The following is a 12,799-nucleotide window of genomic DNA, read 5'->3' on the forward strand; positions in this document are numbered from 1 at the left end:
AAATTTTACAATAAAAAAATCAACATGCAAGAATCAGTTGTTTCTATACACAAACAATGAACAATCAGAAAAAAAGTAAGAAAAGAAAACCATTTACAATTGCATCAGAAAGCATGAAATATTACTTAGCAATAAACTTAACCAAGGAGGGGAAAGACCTGTACACTGAAAAATACAAAATGTTGCTGAAAAAAATGAAAGAAGACACAAATAAATGAAAAGACATCTTGTGTTCATGAATTTAAAGACTTAATATTATTACGATGTCAATACTACCCAAAGCGATCTATAGATTTAATGAAATCCCTATGAAAATCCCAATTGCATTTTTTGCTGAAATAGAAAAACCCATCTTAAAATGTTTTGCATTCTCAAAGGACCCCGAATAGCCAAAGTAATCTTGAAAAAGATAAAAGGGTCACCTGGGTGGCTCAGTCGGTTAAACAGCTTCTGCCTTCAGCTGAGGTCATGATCCCAGGGTCCTGGGATAGAGCCCCACATTGGAGCTCTCTGCTCAGCAGGGAGCCTCCTTCTCCCTCATCCTCTGACACCCTCTCCCTCTGCCTGCTGTTCCACCTGCTTGTGCATACTTTCACTCTCACTCTGTCAAATAAATAAAATCTTTAAAAAAAAGAAAAAGAAGAACAAAGTTGAAGGCCTCACAATCCTGATTTCAAAACTTATTATAAAGCTACAGTAATCAAAACTGTGAAATACTGGTGTCAAGGCAGACATGGACAACAGAAAAAAAAAGAGCTCAGAAATAAACTTTCATATATGTGGTCAAATGACTTTCAGCAAGAGTGCTAATATCATTTGATGGAGAAAGGACAGTCCTTTAAAATGGTATTGGGAAAATTGGCATGCAAAAGAATGAATTTGGACCTTTACTCTTATAGTCAGCTCAAGTTGCTAGAACAAAATAACACAGACTGGATGACTTAACAGACATTTTTTTCTCACAGTGCTGGAGTCTGGGAAATCCCAGATCAAGGTGTTGGCAATGCAGTTTGTGGTGAGGGCCCTCCTCTTAGCTTGCACACAGCCTTCTTCTATCTGTATTCTCACAGTGTGTAGAGAAGCAGCTCTGGAGTCTGGAGGGCACTAATGCAATCACAGGGATTCTATCCTCATGACCTCATCCAAACCTAATTGCCTTGAAAGACCTGACCTCCTAATACCATCACATTAGGGGTTAGGGTTTCAATACGTGAACTTGGGGAGAATACAAACATTGAATCTGTAACTCTCACCTTATACCATATACAAATTTAACTCAAATGGATCAAAGACCAAAACATAGGACATCAAACTCTAAAATTCTTAGGAAAAAACAGAGAAAAAGCTTCTTGACACTGGACTTGGCAAATATTTTTTCAATAGGACACCAAAGTACAAGCAACAAGGGTAAAAAAATTGACAAACTGATATATAAATAGCCACAAACATATCAAAATATACTCAACATCACTAATCATTAGAAATGCAAATCAAAACCACAATGAGTTATGACCTCAACCCATCAGGATGGTTACTATCAAAAAAGCAAAACAAAATGCCAGGAAATAATAAGAGTTGGTGAAAATGTGGACAAACGAGCACATGTCCACTGTTGCTGGGAAAGTAAAACGGCGCAGACATTATGGATCATAGTGTGGCAGTTTCTCAAAAAATTAAAAAGAAAATTATCATATGACCCAACAATTCCATGTCTGTGTATGTATCTAAAAGAATTGAAAGCAGGACCTCAGAGATATTTGCACACCCAGGTTCATAGCAGCACTATGCACAGTAGCTCCGAAGTGGAAACAACCTAAGTGTCCATTGACAGATGAATAAACAAAATATGGTACATCCATACAGTGGGATATTATCCCGCCCTAACAAGAAAGGATATTCTGACACATGTTACAACTTAGATGAACCTATGGGACATTCTGCTAAGCAAAATAAGCCAGGCACAAAAAGACAATTTCACATTATATGATATATCTAAAATAGTCAAATTCATAGAAACCAAAAGTAGAATGGTGGTTGCCAGAGCCTGCGGTAAGAAGAAATGAAGAGCTTTGTTTAATGGGTACCAAGTTTCTGTTTTGCGAGATAAAAGAGTTCTGGAGGTTGTTTGCACAACAATGTGAATTTATTTACCACTACCGCACAGTATACTTAGAAAGATTAAGCTGATAAATGTTATGTTATATATTTTTACCACAATAGAAATTTTCAAAAAACCCAAACACTTGTGGAAAGCCTTTGAAACAAAGGTAAAACAAACAAATAAAAAATGTTCTGGGGGGAGAAATGAAAAAAAAAAAGTTTATGCTAAGACCACAAATTATTGAAGTCTGTCTGACTTTTAGTCTTAGAACATGAGAGAAAAATAAATTCTCCTAAGACAATGAGTCCAAGTGAATAGAAGCCAGGTTGGGGGCAGTGGCAAGGCAAGGGAGCAAACAATTTCCTGATGGAAGTGTCTAAGCTGCGATGCCAAGCCCTGCACCAGATTTCGGTGTGTTGCAGTCTGCTCTTCCCTCTTCATTAATCAAAGATAATGCAGGATTACAGGGTGGAATGACTAGCCAAGGAGTTTTCCAGCTTCTGCCACTCTGAGATGATGCTGATTGGAGTGAGAAAAGTTCCCTGAGGACAAATGCTCCTGCTCTTAGGATCAGAGTTTGGCTTGCAGGGAAAATGGAGTGCTCAGAGGACTGCTTTTGCTATTGTTATGCACAGTCTCTCTGGTGAGCAGAGTGCAATTAGCAAAACTCACGCAGTTCAATCCAGCATGATGCGGCCCGCACATGAGAACATTTGCATTTCCCCTTTTGTTCCAAGTGAGTCAGGCCTTTAATTGAATTGCAGTAATTTAACCTTCTTCATCCAACATTGCTTCTGCTGTCCAAGGGACTTGAAAGCAGTTCCTATTACATTTATTTGAACTCCTGTTTCACTGATATTTTATAGGACTGTTTCTCATTAGACGACTATTTCTCAATCTCCACTCACATCCTGAACGCTCTCAGAGGAAAAAAGGATTCTTACAGACTCCTACAGGTTCATTTACATTCTTTCAATGATCTTTTTATTGTTTTACGAAAACAATGCCTAAAGTTACATAACTATAAAATCCCCATGATTTTCAAATACAATACAAAAGTATACAACCCAACTATTCAAAGATCACATTATTAATATATGATGGATAATGTTTTTGTCCAACTGAATCACCACCTTCAACAAAAATATGGTCCTGTTTGCTCCAGAGCAAGCTCTTTTGAGGTGGGTGTCCTCAGCATACGCAGCTCTCTGGTCAGATTTCTCTCCTGCGGTTACTACAAAGCCTTTGCTCACACAGCTTGTCCTGAGGCCATTTGGCCTTCCTTAGCACAAAGGCATTATTTACATAGTAAACCCATCTCTTCTTTGCTCCTTAGCCCACAGTCACAAAATAGGGCTAGTTGGTGATCAGGGGAAATAGGGCTCCTAAAATCACAGGTCATTTAGTATTGAGAGGATAATCTAGCTCGTGCAGAGTTGACATACATTATATTAATGTATTAGCTAACCTCATCAATAAAAGCAAACATTTTAATTTGGAAGAGAAACAACACAAGCTCTAGGTCCTTGAAATGGGTTGCGGAATGTAACTCTACACCACACCTGCCTTAGCTTCTACCCCTTACTCACATAAAGTATTTCATTGTTTCCTATTTATCTCCACCTAGAGTGTCAGGAACTTGAGGGCCGTAGGTCCCATGGTTCTATGACTTCTCCCATAGCATCCAATAGGACTACACCCATTGTCATCAAATATAATTGACCAATTGTTTCTTTGCTTCCGATGTTGCTGACAGATAAAGTTTTCCTGAGAATTTACTGCTTTCAAGTCTGCACCAGTTAGTTCACTGGGTTAAAGAAGCTATTCTTTTTATTATTATTACTGTGCCCGGGAAATAGGTTCAGTTCTTTTTGACTCCACACAGGCACTGCTCCATTCAGGCCATGACACCTGAGTGCCCACACTTCCTTTCGTTCAATTAGAATGCTTCGTTAGAAAATGGATTTAAAATAGGGCAGTTTGGGGGCACCCAGGTGGCTCAGTCGGTTGAGCAACCGAGTACTGGTTTCAGCTCAGGTCATGATCTCACGGTCGTGAGATCAAGCCCCACATTGGGCTCTGCGCTCAGTGAGGAGTTTTCTTGAGATTCTCACCCTCTCCTTCTCCCTGTGCCCCTTCTGCCCTTCTCTCTCTAAAATAAATAAATAAATCTTAAAAAAAAAAAAATAGGGCAAACCTGGGACAAGCTACACCACACCTTCCACAGTCAAAGGCCCATTTCAGAGGGACTTTGTAGTGGAAACAATGCTGGATGAGAAAGCCATGCCCTGCCTGCCCTACCTTTATCATCAAGTGGTTGCGTGGCTTCAGGCAACTTCTATAATAATTCTAACTTCTATAATAATTAGTTCTCTTATTTATAAAATGAAAAAGTTGAAACAGAAATTCTCCAACATTCTTTCTCACCCAAGAATCCAGTAAGTGTGAATGAGTTAGAAGCCAGAGAGCTGAGATAGACTGCCATCTGACATACTTTGTTGTCCTACAACAGCCTGAATGACGCCCCATTACTAAATTGTTTCATTTTTCACTCCTATCTCTTTCTTGCTCTCTATTCCTCCCTCCCTCTCTTATTCCTCACTTGCTGACCGCCATCAGGGAAGAATGGGGAATGGCAACAAGAACACTTTTCAAAGGGTGTAACTGCAGAACTTCTTAAAGATACCAGTGTGTTCCCTTTCTCTAAGGAATAGATATGGATCCTTTTGATGTTTTTCTGTCTCAGAAAGTAATTTCATGAGCATGTTTGCCAATCTGCACATTGAACTATTTCCAAAAGCTCACTTCATCAAAGCTAATGGATAACTGAAGTCTGGTAGTCAAGAGTTCACTGATGTGTTTCCTGCTCCATTACTCAATAAACATTAAATAAGAATAACAGAAATGATACTATTAAAACCACTCTGGATAAATTGTTTGAGATGGGAGGAAATAGAAGGGAAGAAGGGAGAATGCATTACGAAGAAAGTTGTAACACACACAAAAAGGATGTGTTTTTTCCCCACAGCCCTGGAGTTGCCAAATGGACTTGGTCATTTGTTTTGAATCTGTGAATGCTGATGGTTTGTAGAGTGTTACCCCGACAGCTGATGAGGTGGAAGCTTCTGCCTTCCTGTAGGGATTGTAATCACATTGAACACAGTCGCTCCATGGTGCTGGTTAAATTATCCTCACTCTTCAGAAGAAGATATGGAGAGATTAAAAGAGTTCAGTGCAAGTAATAAAGACTACCCAAAACATAAAAATAGGGAAATGAACTGAAAATGGTTTTAGAGTTTGAAAACGATAAAGTTATTGGCCAATAATTACTACTTCATGGGAATGTGCATAGAATTGTCAGGGGACAAAGCAAAAGAAAATAAACATGTTTATTTCTCTAAGAAATTTTTAAATTCAGAATTTCTTTTGATTCTAGAAACTCTAATTTGTTCTTTAAACAGATATCCTGCAGAGCTGTCATTACATTCTTATTAACATTGTCTTCAGGGGCGCCTGGGTGGCACAGCGGTTAAGCGTCTGCCTTCGGCTCAGGGCGTGATCCCAGCGTTATGGGATCGAGCCCCACATCAGGCTCTTCCGCTATGAGCCTGCTTCTTCCTCTCCCACTCCCTGCTTCTCTCGCTGGCTGTCTCTATCTCTGTAGAATAAATAAATAAAATCTTTAAAAAAAAAACAAAAAAAACCCCCAAAAAAAACATTGTCTTCAGTTTTTCCAAAGAAAGTACCTAGTATCATTATTTAGTCTGAGTTCCCTTTTTCAAATATCTGTGTCTCCTTAAATGACCAGTGATGCTACTTAGCCTGCTTGTACTAGCCAGCCTGTGGTAATCCTCAACAACAGTGCAGTCAGGCTGTTTTGCCTCTCAGATAAAAGTAGATGGTCAAGAAGTAAAAGGTAAGGATAGTATCATTTCTCCTTCCAGTGGGTTTGCAGCAAAAAGACTGGTCAAGAAGGGAAAACTCTAAATGCCCCTCTGATACTGAGAGTCCTTGCCAGAGTAAGCAGGAAAAGGCAGCTTCCTTCCCAGTCAGCAAACTTCTTCAGCCCCTGCTCCAAAATGGTCCATTTGCTCAGCCATTTGGTTGCCCAAGGCACCCCAGAGGATTGCAGGCCTCCTTTGCAGCTTTCTGGTTTGGGGATAATCCCACCTGGTATAGCTGTCTGGACTGTCCATCAGGTTCCTGATTGGAGGAATTATCCTATATGGACTGTCCACCAAGCTTCAATGTTTGGCCACAGTTACTTCAGTGGCTGAATTGCCCATGCAAAAAGCAGAAAGGTCAGGGAGTCTGAAATCTGCACTCAAGTTATCATATCCCTCAAACCTCCTGGGGCATTAATTTAGCCCAAAGCTTGAGAAAATGCTGGGGAAATGCTACAATGGTTTTGAGGAATTCTTCGACCTCTAGTTCATTTACTGATTTCTCCCATTCTCTGTTCTACCCACAATTTCACACACCTATTTTCATTTCCTGGTGCTTGACTTGTGCCACTTACCTGTCCATTCAACACTCATTTTTTCATTAAAAACAAACCAACCAACCAAGAAACAAATTCTTTTTTCTTCCTTACCTTCCCATTCTTTTGTACATGTATAGCCATTAAGCTGGACAAGAATGTTTATGTATTTTAAAGTGTGTCTCAATGGAAGCATGTAATAAATACTGATCGCTGACTTCACCCCAGACCACATTATTCAGAGTCCATTGGAATGGGGCCCAGGCACCAGTATTTTGAGAAAAACTTTCCAGGTAATTCTTATGTATGTCCAGGTTTGAGAAGCATTGATCTGAAGCTTGTTGCTTTCTCCTGAGCTCAACAATGTTATGGGCACTTGCCATGAAGTGAATGTTAATACTTAATAAAGTAGCATGGTTTTCCAAGGCCCTTCAGCAGAGCCAATGGTTGTTATAGCAGTTCCAGAGGGGAGAGATTTCTGGTTTATCTGGTGATAATGGGGTCATAAGGAAAGTTCTATGGCACCTGCGATAATTCATATAAGGTGTAAAATTATAGGTGTAGTTCTTCTATACTATGAGGAATCTCCATCTAGAAATCTTACTTACACAGTAATAATAGTTGAAGCTAACACCTGGAGTGAATACTGCGCAATAACCACTAACATATTATTTATATTAACTCACTCTATATTCACAATAACCCAAAAGATAGGTACTATTTTAATTACCATTTTACACATGAAGGAACTGAAGCAGAGAGGTTAAGAGACTTTCCTAGGACAATATAGGTAGTGTATTGCAGAGTAAGTAATTTGAACCTAGGATATCTGGCTCCAGGATCTATGCCTTAGGTAACTCTAAGATTGTAGGTATATCTCTCAGGCAGAATGCCATTATAGAACCAGTTAATTCATGTGTGATTCCTTAAGCCAAGATAAACATTTCTTCTTTTTCATCTTTGTTTATGGGTTTTAATTTTGCCTTTTGAGGACAAATCTGTTTCATATAATGAGAACTCATATATCTAGGATTATAGGATGTGAGGGCTGGAAAGGCCTCATATATCAACCAGTGTTGCTCTTGCATTTTAAAGATGGCAAAACTGAGGGCTAATATGCTTGACAGTTTTCCAAGGTACACAGCTAATTGCCTTCATTCCTGGCCATATGGTAGACTAGCTGTCCAAAGACATTTCCCTTGGTACAGACCACCTACGAGCCTAGGTAAAATATAGAAAACATTTTTAAAATAAATGTCTGATTCACTCATTAAGCTGATCCCTTGTTAACTAGGAGTGGTTATTTAATGGATTGTGGAGTTGGAGGATAGAAGATAAAGCCTAAATAGGGTGATAAGCTGGACTGAAGACCCACACGTACATAGACCTTGAAACACTGCATTCACAGTGAAAGATCTAAGGGGAAAAAAAAAACCCACACCACAGGAGATTGGTAGGATTGATTGCAACATGGATGCTGGATGAGCAACGAAATACAATAAAGTAGGTGGAAGGCAAGGAAGAGGCGGAGAAGAGGAGGAGAAGGAGGAGGCAAAGAAGAAGCCGCAGCAGTGGCAGAGAGATGAAGGAGAAGGAGACGGTAGGAGAGGAAAGGGTGAAACAAGAAAACAGTGTCCTGAGGAAATTTCTCATTATATTTGTATAGATTTGGGGTGAGAATTCATACTAATTATAAGAACACAGCTAATTATATGAACACAAACACTCAGTTTAAAGTAGTGCCAGGTAGGTAGAGTCTTGGCACCTGTGAAATAAAAGCAGACTTTCTTTAGAGGCACATAGTTTAAATCTAACCCTCATAGAATTTCCACCAGTGAAGTTTCAAAAAAAGATTAGTTCACAGCCAAATATCACAAAAGCCATAAAGAGGCAAGGTACCATGAGTAAGAGACACAGAAAAAAATACAGCAGGATAATCCTGCAAAAAAATTCAGACCTGGGAAATATAAAAACAGAATATAAAATAATGTGTTTAATATGTTTAAAAATAAAAGAAGATATTGAAAGTGTCATGTAAGAACAAATGACAAAACAACTAGTCATTTTCCAAAAAAAAAAAAAAAAAACAAATGGAGGTCCAGGAAAAAATAATAATTGAAATTAGAAATGCAACGGACAGATTAAACAAGATGTGGTAGACTCAAAGATGTGTGCTCAAGATTCCCCTTCAAGGAAGGACTTATCCAACTGCAAGAAGTGTGGCCATCAGATAGCCTCTAGGGGTCAGCTCCTTCAGGGTTTGCCTCAAGTGCCAAAAGCTGCCTTTCCCAAGGTCACTGGAGCAGCCTGCATCCAGTGACAGGGTGATGAGGTATACACAGACCTTGAATGTTTCATCCTAATGCAGGACAGCTCTGTTGGGACATATTTACTTCAGAGCTCCTCGATGGATTAGCCAAGGCTTTGATAGGATGCCATCACTATTTAGCTCATTCCTCCATCCAGCCCTGCTTTGTTCTCTCCTTTCATAGGTTTTGATCCCTAATAGACAGCCTATACCCCAAACTCAGTTCCAGCATCTGCTTTCAAGAGAATCCAACCTGTGACACAGCAGATTAGACAAAATTATGAGGAGATCTGTTAACTTGGAAAAGAGATCTGAAACAATAGGCTACAGAGAGAAAATTTGTTAGCTAAGAGATACTGCAGATAGAACAAGGTCTGGAATAAGAATAGTCAGGATTCCATAAGGAAGTAAGAGAGGCAAAGGGGAAAGAAGCAATACTTCAAAAGCTAATGGCAGAGAATTTCCAAAAGTGATGAAATACATCAATCCTCAGATTAAGGGAACACAATGAATCTCAATTAGGATCAATAAACACACTGAGTTTATTATTAGATAAAGAGATCATAAAGCAGCCAGAAGAAAAAGCCAGATTCCTTTCAGATAATCAAGAACTAGAAAAACTGATTTCTCAATAGCAAAATTAGAACCCTAAAGATAGTGGAATCAAAATATTGAGAGAGCATAACCAACAATCTAAAACTGTCAAAAGAAATGGTAATCATGTGACATGATAGAGGTGTTAGCTATTGTGGTAATGATACTGCAACATATATAATATATATAACTGTATCCAAACAATACATTGTACACCTTAAACTTATACAACATTATATGCCAATTATATATCAATAAAAATAAAATAAAATTGTATACCCAGCAAAACTATCTTTTAAGAATAAGGAAGAATAAAAGACAACTATAGACAAATTCAAGACAGGACTCTCACATAACCCTTTTCCTGTGCAACACTTAGCAGGTATTTTTTAAAATCTTCTGTAGCCTCCTGATCTATAGTACCTGCCTCTCCTGTGAGTTTAATATTTTCACACCTTACAGCTGTTTGAAATGTGTGAGCCAACAGCCCAAGCTGAGAGGGGTTTAACATTCTCCTGACCCTAGGTAATGTGACCATAAATTTCTTTGGCTTTCAACTTCATAACAAGGCTGTCCACTCTTCTGTTTGTTTTGTTTTTTTAATCAAACCTCATCTCATAAATCTAGAAATTTAGCTGCTTTTCCATCTTTTCAATAGCATCATTATTCATTATAGTTACTGAAGCACTTTCCAGAGCAACCTCACATACAGATCAGGATTTCCTCTTCCTTTTTCTGGATATACTGTAGTGTTGATTTATTAGCATTGAACTTATGGCCAATAGTATTATAACTCATGCCTGAATGAAGCTTATCTAATACATACTTTCTCCCTAAGGCACATCACTGCTTTTTTACACTTAGGAACACTAGACCAACCTTCGGCATTATGTTTGGAGGCCATTTTAAACAGCAAGATCACCAACAGAAACACAAACATGGAGAGAAAAAAATGACACCAAATAGATCACCCAAAGGGCAGTTGCTGACAGTATAAGAGTTGAAACAGGGGCGCCTGGGTGGCACAGCGGTTAAGCGTCTGCCTTCGGCTCAGGGCGTGATCCCGGCGTTATGGGATCGAAGCCCCACGTCAGGCTCCTCTGCTATGAGCCTGCTTCTTCCTCTCCCACTCCCTCTGCTTGTGTTCCCTCTCTCGCTGGCTGTCTCTATCTCTGTCAAATAAATAAATAAAATCTTTAAAAAATAAAAAAAAAAAAAAAAAAAAAAAAAAAAAAAAAAAAAAAAAAAAAAAAAAAAAGAGTTGAAACAAAACAGCAGAGTATTACCTTGTTTGACCTTCACTGGGAACATGTGCGTCAGGCAACTCAGATTTTTTGCTGCCCTGTGCAAGTCCATGAATTATCATGGAAGTGCTGTGAGTATCAATTTCGGGGTTACAGATAAATTTTAATGAGTAAGCAAATTCACAAACAAGGTATCTGTGAATAACGAGGTTTGACGTCACAACTAAAATATTGCGCAGAAATTGCATGAAAACAGAGGCATGCTAAGGTCTGTAGTTTGTTCAAGAGGAGAGTAAACATACTAATTTCAAATGTTTAAGTTAAATGTGCAGGAAAAGAATTAAAATAGTGTCTTTGGAAAAAAGAGAAACAGTGTATTCTACTTCAAACAATAAAAACCACAAGATGTCATTCTATACTCATCAGGCTGGCAAAAATTAAAATTAAAAAAAAACAAGCATTGCTGTGAGTATTGGGAAGCAGGAACACATATATTGCTGGTGGAAGAATAAAACTCACACAACCACTTTGATAAAAGTTTGTCAGTACTTAAGGAGGTTTATGATACACTATGATACACACTTTTAAAATGTGGTAGCTAGAACTGAATGGAATACTACACATGTGAATGAACTCAGGGTAGAGTGCACACTCGCTTCCTAGGTCTTGAGGCAGGTTCTTCTTGCACTCACTTCATGGCAGTCACATCCTCATGTACGAACAGAAACTTTGAAATACATTGCAAAGCCAGGGCTCCCTGAACCTATTATTGGAAAGGTAAAGTTGTAGACCTAAAACTAGGTATTCCATATACCAAATAATCTGCCTTTACCTGCTGCCACCCACTTTACCTCTTAGGTAATGCTGCCTGCATAGCTGGGGCAATCAGGTATCCAAGAAAGGCAAAGGGAGTAAAGCTTACAAGGATGGGTGACGTGCCATGCAGCCCTGGTGGTAGGTCCTCTTTTCGCCATATTATCTTCTCCCCCTTTTAACCCAGGATATGTTCAGCTTCTAATACATTTTTTATCCCAGCTTGAAAATTGTTTTAAAATATGTGCCAAATTTCTAGCTCTTAAGTATGAATAATGTTTACTTTTTAGACATGGAGAGCTGTTTTGCCTTTGTGCAAAAATTCAGACACCTCTAGCACAATGAACACAGCATGAGAGAGCACTAAAGGCTCAGCAACGACAGAGGGAGCTGGCGTTGGGGCAGGGGAGAGAAAGACTCACTCGCTGCTTGTCTTGGTGCTAGCTAGTCTTCCACTACATCAATTAGGCAATGGTGGGGTGAAAACAAGTTCTGAGTCTTCTAGAAAATTCTAGGAGTTTCTTTGAGATGATCCAAATAAAACACAGCTTAAGCCACCAGAGTCAGAAGAAATCAGAAGTGAGGCATGAGGCCCAAACAGAAGGATTAAGTGAACTCTGTACCAAATGACTTCGACTCTCCCTGGTACTGTTCCCTGCACTGATCCTCGAACCCCTGCACACAGTCACATTCCGCAGGCAGGACTGAAAATTTCTGCTCTTGGGAGGCTTGAATGGTGCCAGATATTCATATGTTAGTTTTGGGAATGGTAACAAAAAAAGCTAACTTGTCATTTTAGCCCTCACAGAGAGAGAATTCGATGAAGTTATTAATGCTTTTTTTTTTTTTTTGAGAATTTAAAACTTTCTATTGTGACCCTCAGAGAGATATTAACTCTTAAGTTATGGCCCAAGACAATGCTCACACACAGACTCAACACAACCGAAATTAAAGTTACATGGAACAGTGTGAAAAGCTTCTACCAGATACATTCTATTTTCTATTTTACTCTGCAATTCCATTCCATGCCATCCCATTCTATTCCATTCCATTCTGTTTCTCTTGTTTATATTGTTGGTCAAAACACACTTAATTGATTTCCAACCCTTCCCCCTCAGTTTGAAGAACACTAGACTAAAGGAAAGTGAATATCCCCTTACCCTGACTCCCAAATTTAGAATAACTAATCATTGTACATCACAATGCATGTGAATGGACAATAGCCATTCAGATCTTTGAGGAAGGCTGATAGTTTAAAA

Source organism: Ailuropoda melanoleuca, chromosome 1 (assembly GCF_002007445.2).
Source record: "Ailuropoda melanoleuca isolate Jingjing chromosome 1, ASM200744v2, whole genome shotgun sequence".
Taxonomy (NCBI): domain Eukaryota; kingdom Metazoa; phylum Chordata; class Mammalia; order Carnivora; family Ursidae; genus Ailuropoda; species Ailuropoda melanoleuca.